Source organism: Schistocerca cancellata, chromosome 8 (genome assembly GCF_023864275.1).
Source record: "Schistocerca cancellata isolate TAMUIC-IGC-003103 chromosome 8, iqSchCanc2.1, whole genome shotgun sequence".
In the NCBI taxonomy this organism is placed as follows: Eukaryota; Metazoa; Arthropoda; class Insecta; order Orthoptera; family Acrididae; genus Schistocerca; species Schistocerca cancellata.
Window position 1 is genome coordinate 401,678,162 of NC_064633.1, and position 13,354 is coordinate 401,691,515.

The following is a 13,354-nucleotide window of genomic DNA, read 5'->3' on the forward strand; positions in this document are numbered from 1 at the left end:
CCACTCCGATTCTATAGTGACAGAGGTGCTCTCTCAGTGCTGTAATGAGTAGAGGCTTTGTTCCTTGCTCTCTGCGTACACGCACGAGCTTACTTGCTCCTGCTACATGTTCCCGCTTCAAGAGCATCACCGGAACGAAGCCTCTCCATGAAAAAAGCGAAAGGGTATATCATGTGCTGTCTTTCCTTCACTCCTCCACCTCATTGCATGAGAAATAGTCTGCCAATCAGCGTTACTCTTACAAACGGGAGAATGGCACTCCGTTGAAGCCAACCAATCCGGAAATATATAGCATCTGAGTTAGGCATTTACTGTCCACCTTTGAGAACTCTGAAACTGTGCACTAGGTCCGTCGAAAATGAGTATGTTGAGGCTCTCCGAAATTATACAGCGGGTTTTGCTTTTAATGTGAACACGCTGGCCATTATCCTTTTTCTGTGGCAAAAACTGTTTTAGACCCTGTGCAGTCGGCCGGCCGGAACAGCTGTGTGCTGACCCACCCTCCTACGGACTTCCGAGCTGGCTGGTTGCCTTCATGAAACAAAAAGTCCTGGAGCCGCTGTGTCTTGAATGTTTGTGTATGTTAGCCTCGACTTTTTAATCTCGATGCGCACTTGCGATTTATTTATTACATTTGCTTTTCGATTAAATGGAAATATGTTAAATTGGCCATATCCTATGGAGTTTGGGCTCATATGAAATGTCTTGATACGCAAGATACGATAGTGAGGTAGGAATATGTAAGAAATGAAGGTCAGGAGACCACACCACCTTACAATATCATCAATTTTAAAACATATATTTCAGAAAATTGGAACTTTTCTTCCATTTTATGTACTAGTTTGCTTTACATAATGTTTGTCAGTGTTGGCTGCATCTCAAGAATTTCTTTCACATGCCTCAAGAATAGAGCATTGTTTAGTAGTGTTAAATATCCCTTAATGCAGTTTATGATGACTAATAGTAATCTTCTGATATACAGTTACATTAAAGATACCATAATTGCTCCATTAATGTTGAAGTTACATCTTGAAGCGATAAATTTGATCATGTATCCATTAGTGGATTTCTAATAAAAAGTCATACCTTTATTTGTAGAGCTTCAATCTACTGCACTAATCTGCCATATTAGAATCTAGAAAGTAATGGTAATTCTGAGTAACTATGTTTTGCAGGCAGGTTATTTTGTAAACATTCCATTGATCTACTTATATTAGCTCTAAATATGATTGCTCAGTTTGTAACTAATCTTTCTCATATGATTACAATAAATATAATGACTCCTACAATAGAAATTGTTGACACAATTTGTGAAACAACATTTGATGATGTATATGAGTCTACTGTTATTAAACCATTGATCATCTTGATGAATATGAGTATGAATGGGAGAGAGGCAGATCAGTCACAATTTACTAGAGCCATCCAGGCTAAGTATCGTATTTTTATCATTATGGTTACATTATTTGTGTTGTATTTCTTCCAGATAAATTGTTTATTTTGTTTCAGTTTTATGTATTGCTACATGTTTACAGCATCTTTTGCTAATCATGATGAGATATTTATTGGATGCATACGAGAACATAAGTTACAGATACAAACTAAATTTTTTTCTTAGAATGAACCATAGGGCTAGTGTTGGACACATATATTATGCAGTAATAATTATTTATCAATATATCTGCATGTCATAGGTTTCGTTACGACCTCTGTGTTCCAAGTCTGATATCTCAATTACCTAATAAAGCCACCACATTATATTGTAGACCTGTAGAACAAGATTGTAAGCACTGAGCAGTGAGCAGTTTGCTGTAAAACTTATGAAATTTAACTATGATCTTGATTTTTTTCTGCACATAAATACTGAGAATCCTACTGCAACATACCCAGAAGTATTTTGTATCAGGACATTGATTACTGATTCTGTCATCAATGATCTTTGTGGTAATAGTAGTAAGAAAGTCATTTGTTTATGTCTGGTACAACCTACATCTATTGTATGAAACTAGTCTGATTGAAGACATTAACCTTTTAATATTTTTTATATCTCTTCATCACAGTTTTCGTTCCATTTCCTCTATGATATCCATTTCTCTACTCCTTTCGATTTTGTGCAGAATTTCCACAGAGTGTCTAATTTTTGTTTATTGGCCTGTATCATTAAAATGTTTTCAACTAGTAACAACAAATGTGCTCTTTACACCTAGGCCTCAAAACGTTTGCCGGTCTCATCTACACTTACATAGCCGTACTGGTTGATTAAAAGTGATAATGTATGTGACAGTTATACCTTTTTGCCATTGCTTTCCCCCTCTCCACCCCTCTCCCTCCCAAAATATCTCTGAAGAAACGACTGCATTTGGATTTACAGTAGGCTTTTGTTCCCACAGGCATGCAGTGGATAATGACTGATGATGTGCAAAACATGCTTGAAATTCATATCAACATATTTTTTTAAGTTGATGTGACTTAGCAGTACAAAACAAATATTTCCCCAATTATTCATATTAGAGTTAATAAACATTAATTTGTAAATTATCTCATAGATAATTAAATGTGTGTATGGAGAAAATATTCGGTAAAAATTTGAGAAATAATTGTTATGTTTTAATTAGACAGCTCTGGATAGAAATGTGAAAATTAAAACATGACTATATAACAGTTATAACGAACTTTGTATGCTTGAACACTAAGAGCAGCGACCTGTGGAGCTGTTTCTCAACCAGTAGAGTCAACACAGAATAATGTGGCCAGTAGATACACAGTATGCACGCCACATGAAGGGAGTGTAGTAGTGTTGGGGTTGATGGCAGGTGCTTTAGGGGAAAAGTAGAGTACAGGAGGGGGGGAGGGTGCCATTCTAAACTGAAGGCTACACTACCGTTTTTTATAAATATTAAGTATAGCTCCTAAAAATGCACACTTGCATGACGACCATTCGAACATATATATTGTCACCTGCACTTTAGATAGTATCGAAAAGTAATTCCGCTCAAAATGCAGCAACTTCTCTTTGCCTGGTTTTGTAACTTTAACAGAGGCATTATGAATGGCAATTTTGAGTAAAACTTACACATTTCCGCTGCTGCCTTGTTAAAATTTTCTTCTTTTACCAAACCACACCGATTTCTATACTGTGTCACCTCTGTAACATGTTGTCCAGGTGAAGTTGCGAGGTAATTCTGAAACACTGGTTTACTAAATTTATCAATTGAGAAGGCAAGCAAAAGTAAGGTGAATAACTTATGGTAAAGCGCATACTCATTACAAAAATAAGCATGTAATGTTTTACTTATGCTGTTCCAGAAATCACAGCAATGTGGTTTCAACAGCTATCACTGATCCTTAAAAATTACATTCCTTCATCGAAAAGCTCCGTAGTTAATGGAATAACGCGGTACATACTGAAATTTTGCAAAATAATCATAAAGCAAAATACTCTCCTATTTTCATGATATCACCTGCTATGGTCTCATTTCGATACCTCAAACCGTTTATGAAATATGAGAAATGCTGTTGAAATTTCACTCTTGCTACACCACAGGGCGCGCGAACGCAAAGGATTGTGCAATGTGAAATCAATTTTCTAGAGACAGCCGATGGATAGAGACCTCCAGCCAAGTCTAAGGAAAATCATTCTCCAAACGCAAAATCATAGTGATGCCTATTTTTCATTGCAGAGTTTTTCGAATTTTGCATAGTGTCTTACTTCCGTGGAAATATCACAATAACTCTTAAATTAACTAAGTCATGGGCACATCATCATGAAGCTGACATATAAACCTGTACGTAACATATTAATGAAATTATTTTACCAGATAGTTTCTGTGAAACCTTTTGAGAAAAACTGCATCATATGCACCTCGGTTCTGCCATCGATGATCAGCCGAAAAGGTTTACAGGTCCCATGGCGCAAGTGTGACGTCAACCACAACCAGATTATTAAATGAAACGAATTTAATATTTTACGTGTTCTTCTCTGTTGTTTGGTCACCGCCCATTTGATAATTGTCAAAAAGTCAGAGAATTTAAAGCAAATATTCTCAGTCACGAAAATTCCATATTATTATTTTTGTATTTCTTCATTGCTTCATATCTCAATTTAATGTAACAATCTTCAAAAAATTTAAAACCACATCCAATAATTATTTTCAAATATACAGGGCTATTACAAATGATTGAAGCGATTTCATAAATTCACTGTAGCTCCATTCATTGACATATGGTCACGACACACTACAGATACGTAGAAAAACCCATAAAGTTTTGTTCGGCTGAAGCCGCACTTCAGGTTTCTGCTGCCAGAGCGCAGTGAGACAAAATGGCGACAGGAGCCGAGAAAGCGTAAGTCGTGCTTGAAATGCACTCACATCCGTCAGTCATAACAGTGCAACGACACTTCAGGACGAAGTTCAACAAAGATCCACCAACTGCTAACTCCATTCGGCGATGGTTTACGCAGTTTAAAGCTTCTGGATGCCTCTGTAAGGGGAAATCAACGGGTCGGCCTGCAGTGAGCGAAGAAACGGTAAATGCGTGCGGGTAAGTTTCACGCGTAGCCCGCGGAAAATTGGCTCATGCCACAACTGGAGACCGACAGCGCCGACTTCATCTTTTAACAGGATGGTGCTCCACCGCACTTCCATCATGATGTTCGGCATTTCTTAAACAGGAGATCGGAAAACCGATGGATCGGTCGTGGTGGAGATAATGATCAGCAATTCATGTCATGGTCTCCACGCTCTCCCAACTTAACCCCATGCGATTTCTTTCTGTGGGGTTATGTGAAAGATTCAGTGTTTAAACCTCCTCTACCAAGAAACGTGCCAGAACTGCGAGCTCGCATCAACGATGCTTTCGAACTCATTGGTGGGGACATGCTGCGCCAAGTGTGGGAGGAACATTATTATCGGCTTGATGTCTGCCGAATCACTAAAGGGGCACATATCGAACATTTGTGAATGCCTAAAAAAACTTTGAGTTTTTGTATGTGTGTGCAAAGCACTGTGAAAATATCTCAAATAATAAAGTTATTTTAGAGCTGTGAAATCGCTTCAATCATTTGTAATAACCCTGTATATGAGGTAAAATAATTTTTAATTCATTATTCATTTCCAATCAAATTTCAACTTCATGTCTAAAAATCAAATTGTTGCAACCAGTAATGATATATGAAGATTTACTCATAGTTCGGGAATATTTTTTAAAAAGTAGTGTAGGTGACCTTGTTGATCTTTTTCAGGAAGGCTTCGATTAATATAGAATGGAAAGTTTTACTTTATGTTAAGAAAAGTTTTGTGGTAGAAACCTAAGCACACCACAGCCTCTAAATTACACTATTCGAGATACCATGACAGATATATTTCAGGTAAAATTTAGCTGGCAGGTTCAAGTAATTACTCTGGGGGTGGTAAAATTTAAATACTTCAGCAAAAATGTAATTCTATAGGACATAAATGACTTAGGTAGTAAGTAGGTGATTTGAAATACATATGGTATTGTATGACTATTTTATAGAAGTATTCTTTTTTCATACTGAAATGAGAATTCTTTCTAAATTTGCTTGTTGATTAAATTTTTAGTAGTTACTTCTCTAGTTATTTAGTTGTACTGTAGTTGTATATTTCCTTTGAAGTCTTCCTCAGTTAATCTTATCATAGATTCACCAGTCAATATTTAAATATTCTTATAATTTAAAGTAGACCCTTTAATCTTCATCACAGAGCTTTTCTCATTTTTCTCAGAATAGTAACCTTAGGTCCAGTTGACCCAGTTTGTAATGCACTGATAATCTTCTAATTGATCTGTCCAGTCAGCTAACTTAAATCGTGTTTCTCAGTGTTTGTATCATCATCAATACGTACTACACTGTCTGCACCAGAATATATAACAGGTTATCCTCATTTGTGAAACATTACATATAACGTAAACCTGGCATTTGATGAAATGAATTCTGCTATACAGATATTTGAAGCTATTTTATTTTCCATATACTAATCCTTAAAATTCTATTGTGAATGTACCATATGGTCATTAAGAAAATTTTTATCATATTATCTACTTGATCATACTATACTACATCAGAAAATTGAGTTGAACTATCACATACAAGGTTTTAATCATATTTTATCGTTGACCAAACTTTTCCCAGGAAGAATTTAGACATATGTTAGCAACAGCTCTCTTTCCTGTATTTTCTTTTATCTTATTAATATCTCAGTCAGTATCCAATTTTCTAACTTATTTGATATACATAGCATTGGTTTCAGAATCATGGTTGCTTTATTTTCATAAAGCCTTTCACATGATTTTTAAGCAATATGCTCCTTTTATTTCTAAAATGATATATTTCTTAGATATTTAAAATCATATATCTTCATTCTATAGCTTTATTTACTTCTTCAGTTGTTCAAGTTCAATAAAACTTCCTTAATTATCATTGTGACTATTTTTATTTATTTCTCCTTCTCCACATTTTATACATAAACGAAACAACAGTTTTTCATTTTCATTGATCTTTATTCTCACTAATAAAACTGTATGACACAATCCTCTTGGTGCTAATACTTTACAGTTTATAAACCCATACCATTCAGCATTATAATATTTTGGTTTATTTGTTTTTGTGGGTGACCTACAGGAAAATAATGATTATATCCAGTGATTCTCGACTTCTGTTGTCCAGTTTCAAATCATTTTTACAATGATGTCAAAAACAGCCATGGTATTGATAAACATTATTTAAATCTATATCAGAGCCATCCACTTTAGCTCCAGCTATATTTCATTCACAGTCATTAAGAGCAGGTTGAATAATATTGTGGTTTAAATTATTTAGCCAAGCTATTGAACCTTTACTACTATTTTCGAATTTTTTCTTACTCCAATGCAGCAATTATTCCATTAGGTACATATTTAGATCTATATATATTCATAAAAACTCCAGCAGTTGTTAAATAATAGAACAGAACTATGTCAGATATTTCTAGGACTTGTTTTCTTAGCTAGAAACAACCTCTTCTCAATTTATCTCCATCAGAACTACAATGTGAATTAACTTCTATCTTCATATTGAATACATAGTGTCCTGTAACCTTTTGACTATGTCATTTGAGAAATATTTCTCTTCCTTTTGGTTTCATACTGTCAACAAAATAATTTTCGGCATCAAAAGTTGGTCATATGTAACTTTCATTTTCCTTTGTATTCAACAAATGTGGTACATACCCCTTCTTCAACTGTGTCAAATCAAATGGATTGAGAAACTATTAGGCACACCTTGTGATTTTTTAATTAATTGTATGGCTAGGGCCCCCTGTAGGGCAGACCGTTCGCCGGGTCCCGGTTTTTCAATTTGACACCACTTCAGCGACCTGCAGTCAATGAGGATGATAGGATGAGGATGAAGACAGCACAACACCCAGTCCATGGGTGGAGAAAATTCCATGACCCAGCTGGGAACTGAACCCGGGCCTAGAGGATTGACACTGTCACACTGAAAATTCGGCTACTGAGGGCAGACATCCTTGTCCAAATTTAGTGACACACATAATTTTTAAACCTGTTTTATCTCAATAACATTAATTTAGTTCCTGTGAAGATAGTATATTTTTTATATTTTCAACACAGTACTACAAAACAAATTGTGAAACCTATCCTTCAGCACAATGAGCTATAAATCTATAGTCATTATGTCTATAGAGGTGATCACTTTTTTTTTAAATTTGTGAACAGCATAACCATTAAAATTGAGATAATGGGATACTGAACATGCACTCCTGTTTATTGTCGTGCTTCATAATTAAAAATCTTTTATTTTTCAGTGTAAGTGCATGGCAATATCTGTATGAATATTTCCTACAACACTTAAACTGTTTTCCTGTAACTATATTATTACAGTGCGATCTTTCAAAATTATAATAATTTTTTTAGTTCTCCATTAACATAACCACCATTTTACTATATTTTTTTTGCATATTTTGACTCCAACTACGTTTTATTTCACATGCATCACCTTTTTGAATTTTATATTGCATGTAAGATTGATGATTTTTAATTTGAAGACATCTGTGGAAAAACAGGCTAACCCTCAACTGTAAAAACTTGCTGCTAGGTATGAAACTATAAAACTGGATAGCTCTCACTACTAAGTGATATTTAGGGGTGAGACCAATGTCAGTTGTAATAGTTCCCATATCCAGCAACAGATGGAAACAATTGTATCTAAGCTTTTACATTTGAGGGTTTGCCTGTTTTGCCTTGTATGTCATGGTTTATTCTTCTAGCTCACAGTTTCTATACTTTTGAAAGCCACATATTTGTTCCTTAGTTCTCAAACAAGTCCTTCTCCATTCTTCACATTTATAAGCAACAGCTTGTTATATTCAGTTAATATCCCTTTCAAAAATTAGTTCTCTTCTTAGCTATTTCTACCACAGAATCAAGTGATTTCCTTATTTAATATGTTTTATTACAAATGGCATCATATACTAAGATTAGCACCATTAAAGTGAACAGACCAAGCTTTTCCTTAAATTTTAGATTTTATTTCTTTAATCACAAATAAATCCATTTTCGACAACTTATTCCCTTTTTGTGTTCAGATTGTTCATTACCGGATGGAAAAAGTTTGATCTAGATTCACTATTGTTTCTTGTCTTGATGATCGATTTATTTTCTAAAACTTGATTGTTGAACCTGTAAAACTACTTTATGTAGCAGATATTTTGGTTTGGTTTCAGTATTTTGGAACAGTTCTTGGTTAAATGGGAAACATTCTAAAATAATTAAATTAATTAGGTAATTCTGATTTTTTAAAATTTACTGTAGCTTCTAATACCATGACTTTAGCTCTGGTTTTCATTGAACTACTTTCATACTATTGAGAGTCCTTGTAGGGACAAGTAAATTAGCTAATTTAATGAAAATAATTAATTCATCTATACTTCATCTCTTGTGATTGGTTATATTACTTCATCTACAATAATCACAAAGTTGGGTGACAGTGAATTGGTTCATTTTAGTCTCTTCTTTAATATAAAAACCTATTAATGACTTTTAAAAAGGCTTTTCTTATTTTTGACATTTACTTCATGTTCGTCATTACATTATGGATTTGAGTAAAAACCATCTAAATAACTAATTTGTCAACGGTCAAAACATTTTTTACTTTGAGTCAGTTGTTCATCATTTTTCATCAACAACAATAGCTTAGGATGTTGTTCTCTCACATAGAAATATTTTCACACACACACACACACACACAAACACACACACACACACACACACACCTACAAGGAATTCATTTACTATAGTAATCTCTTACATGATATTCATTTGCACATTGTTGTCCACATATTGCACTGTAACTATATTTTATATATTTCTGCGAAGCAAAGCTATCAACTGACTTCTCTCTTTCAAAATATTTAATTTATATTTGATGGCTTCCATCCACACAAAAAAATTTGTAGTTAAAGCAAAAATATATAAACTTTTTCAAAGTCTTTTAATTTGTTTATCTCAGGAACCAATGCTGTTGGCTTATTGCAATCAATACCAAACCAAATAAATCATCTGTATCAGCTTCATCTTTTTTTGAATTCAATGTATTCAAAGAAAGTATGGTTCCTGAAAAAATACAATAAACCATTAATGTACATAAACATGGAATTTTTTCCAATAGGCTCTCCTGTAAATTCTTTAGTTATAACATGTCGTCATTTACATTCAAAATTGGATACATCTATCGCCATATCGAAACATTCATTTAAGAATAAAAATGTTCACCCTGTATATGTGTTTCCTGTGCCATTTAATTTAAAATCTTGGCATATCCCCATAATAGATATTGGCTTTCTATACCCTGGTATTAATTTTAATGTGTACAGATATATTATTTATATCATATTGTCAATACATAAAACAATTTCACTACCTAGTCTTTGATATATAACACATTTTTTTGTGAAAGTTCACTGATTAGTTATTAGGTGTGATTTCATATTACTACTTATCCACACCCAGTTTTCGTATAAAATACATAAAAATCCATTTACAATAATAAATGATGGACTTTCTTAATGTGACATGAAGGTGCAAGTCGTTGAAATGAAACAACTGTGCTTCTTTTTTATATGGATGGCAATGTTTTTTACCATACAAGCTTTGAATAGCATAAATGTCAAATTGAGACAATTCTAAATGTGAACTATTGATATGAATAGGATATTGTTCCATACACATCTGTGTATTGTAAAAGTAATACATCACCTATTTCATGAACTGGACTTCAAATAGATTTGTTTTATTGTTTGGTGTTTTCCAATCAGTCTGCAAGTACCACATCCGTTTACATCCATATGTATTTCCTTTGGGTCATTATTCTTATTTGGAAGAAGCATAGCCTTAGACATTACCATTCCAGTTAGATCCTTTGGACAAATTTGACGATATATTTCATAACTATGAACAAATCTTTCATTTGTAATTAAAATATTGAGATTATCATTATCTTAAGAAGACTATATCAATACAATTTTGACAAAAATAAAATGCAGCATTTGTTACTTGTAATACTTTTTCACTTGCAACATTATAATAACATTTTAGAGACATTAATCTATTTAGTAATCTTAATTTATCTATGGCCAACTCAAGACAAATAAGTACACCTACACACACTCAATGTGTACATGTAGCTAGAAGCAGTACCTCCAATGGTTCAGAAGGTGACTGGCACAGGCTCTAAGTGGCACACTAGCAAAGGACACAAGGCACACCATTTAAGTAGAGAACAGCAGTTCTTTACTAGCGAACCACCAGTACAAGATTGAACCCTTCTCGATCAGTCTGCTTGCTCCTCAACTTGGTAGCAAAGCACATTTACATCTTAGACATCCCTCACTTTTGCACTAGCCAATCACGACTTGGAACGCAGCATTCGAAGCTGCGAGATCGCCATTTGCTCTGCATACATCGGTTTGACAAATCAAAGACTTTAAAGTTAACTGGGAGAAAAGGATAAATAGATTCAGCTTTTGCAGCCTCCTTCCCTCTCCTTCATGCCATGTCTTTTGCTAACAACATGACAAGGATGGAACCATAGACCTCCATAAGACGCTTGTTATCTCCTGTTGTGTCCATTTCAAAGTTTCCAAAGAACGGCCATAAACTGGTTAAAATCCTTGTGCTTTCACAAATATGTTTTGTAAAAGAGTCTAACGTCTGCGCGCGAGTGACTTGTCCCACAGAAATTCGCCGAATGCACGCAGATGTCCCGTCAGCTTGCTGCCTAACAAGGCCCGAACCTCTACTATATTGCCGGTCTGCATTGTGCTAGCCGTTGCAGTTGCGACTTCTCGGCCTTAGTCAGTCTACCTGGACGCTGATGCCGATCTACTGGCCCCAACCAACATGTCTGCATAATGGGACCACAGAGCTCAGCTGTCCAGAAATGTTTTTACCCAGGTTCTGCAGAAAAAACGCGCTTCCCTGGGCACACCATCGCTGTGCTTTTACTGTGGTCATATGAATTGGCACCCTATTCCTTTGAATACGGGTAAAGCCAACCATCATTGCCGGCCGAAGTGGCCGAGCGGCTCGAGGCGCTTCAGTCTGGAACGGTCACAGGTTCGAATCCTGCTTCGGGCATGTGTGTGATGTCCTTAGGTTAGTTAGGTTTAAGTAGTTCTAAGTTCTAGGGGACTGATGACCTCGGATGTTAAGTCCCATAGTGCTCATAGCCATTTGAACCATTTGAACCCATCATCATTCCTTACCTAGAGCATGCAAGCAAGAGCATGAACTACTGCCCACCATTTCATCATGATGTAAGAAGTCAATAAAGATAATACTCCCTAATAACATGAAACGGCGTAACACCAAATCAGAAGTGAGAGTGCCCTGCAATCTCTCACATTCTCCCTGTTTCTCTCAAATTTATTCATGCGGAGTGTTACACTTTAAAAGGTTAGTCTGACATGGAACAGAATAAACTGTGATTCTTTAATTGGGTCATTATCAAAGAAATACACATGAATCAATTTTTGTTCACCATAAATCCTAGTACAATGTTAATCCCTGTCCTTGCTACATTCAACCAGGGTTTTTCCCTACATTGTCTGCTGCATGACAACAAAATTACAGTGGGAAATAAATATGTAATGGGCATGCAGTCGGGTCATATTCTTGAAGACCCAGACTTAAATGACAATTTTTATAAGATTACAGGTTCATGAAGACATTTATCTACTCACTCTTGCTGAAATTGGGGGCAGAGAAAGCCATTCCCTAATATTGTTGTCTTGAGGTGTCTCTACCCCATGGAAAAATTACTACCCCTGTTCATTTATACACATGACTGCATTCATTCCTTGAAAGAACATTGATTACAAACGCTCTCACATTTACCACAAAATAAACTATTACTAGGTTAAATTTTGCTAGTCATCTGTGCAACTTGTTTCTCTAAAATGTGTAATTCTGTCCCTTAAATGCAAAGATACGTGTCAACACAACAAAACAACATATGATTGACATAAAACAAGTGAATCTTCACAGAAAACGAAAAAATAATACATGAGGCCATGAAAAAAAAAATAAAACTTGATAATAAAACATTGAGAATACATGTAATCTAATAAATTGAAAACAGCAAGGGACATATAAGACAAATATAAAAGAAACATACATAAAGCCATAATGAAAACAAAGCTTCCTACAGCTCCCTTCTCAAAGGTCTTTAGGGAGACCAATTTTTTTTTTAATTTACAATTGTCACACGAAAACACATGTCATGTAACAGGTTAGATGTGGCAGCTATGTGGGATGAGTCTGACAAGATGGATTACCCCTTCTTCACATCATGTACAGTACGGGCAGCACCCTCGGTGTGGCACGACCTTGTCTATGGCAGCAATCAGTAGCGTTGGTTGTCATTACCCCTTGACCTGGGTTCAGTCCCCGAATCTCTATTTACTCGGCCTGAGCTCCATTTCCGTTTCCTCCTTTGTTCAATCGCGCCAATCTTCTGTTGTCATTGAAACTGGATCCATGGTTTCGCCATCCGTTGTTTTGTGGTCTCTAGCCTTCATTCCTCCTTACATTCCAGCCTCTTTTGCGTCATACATAACTATTCCGGTTCTCATTCCAATCTCTTCGTTGTTCAACTTCATGGCTCCCGAAATTTCCCGATCGTGAATGGTTTCCGTAAGGTGCTCCATTCCGCGCACTTCCTTTCCTATTATTGTAATGGTTATATTGCGAACGCGACATAGGGCCTGCAACGTATCTCTGATATTCTCTGCTCGTAATGCGTACTCTAATTCGTAAAGTGTGTTTCAGAAAGAACTGA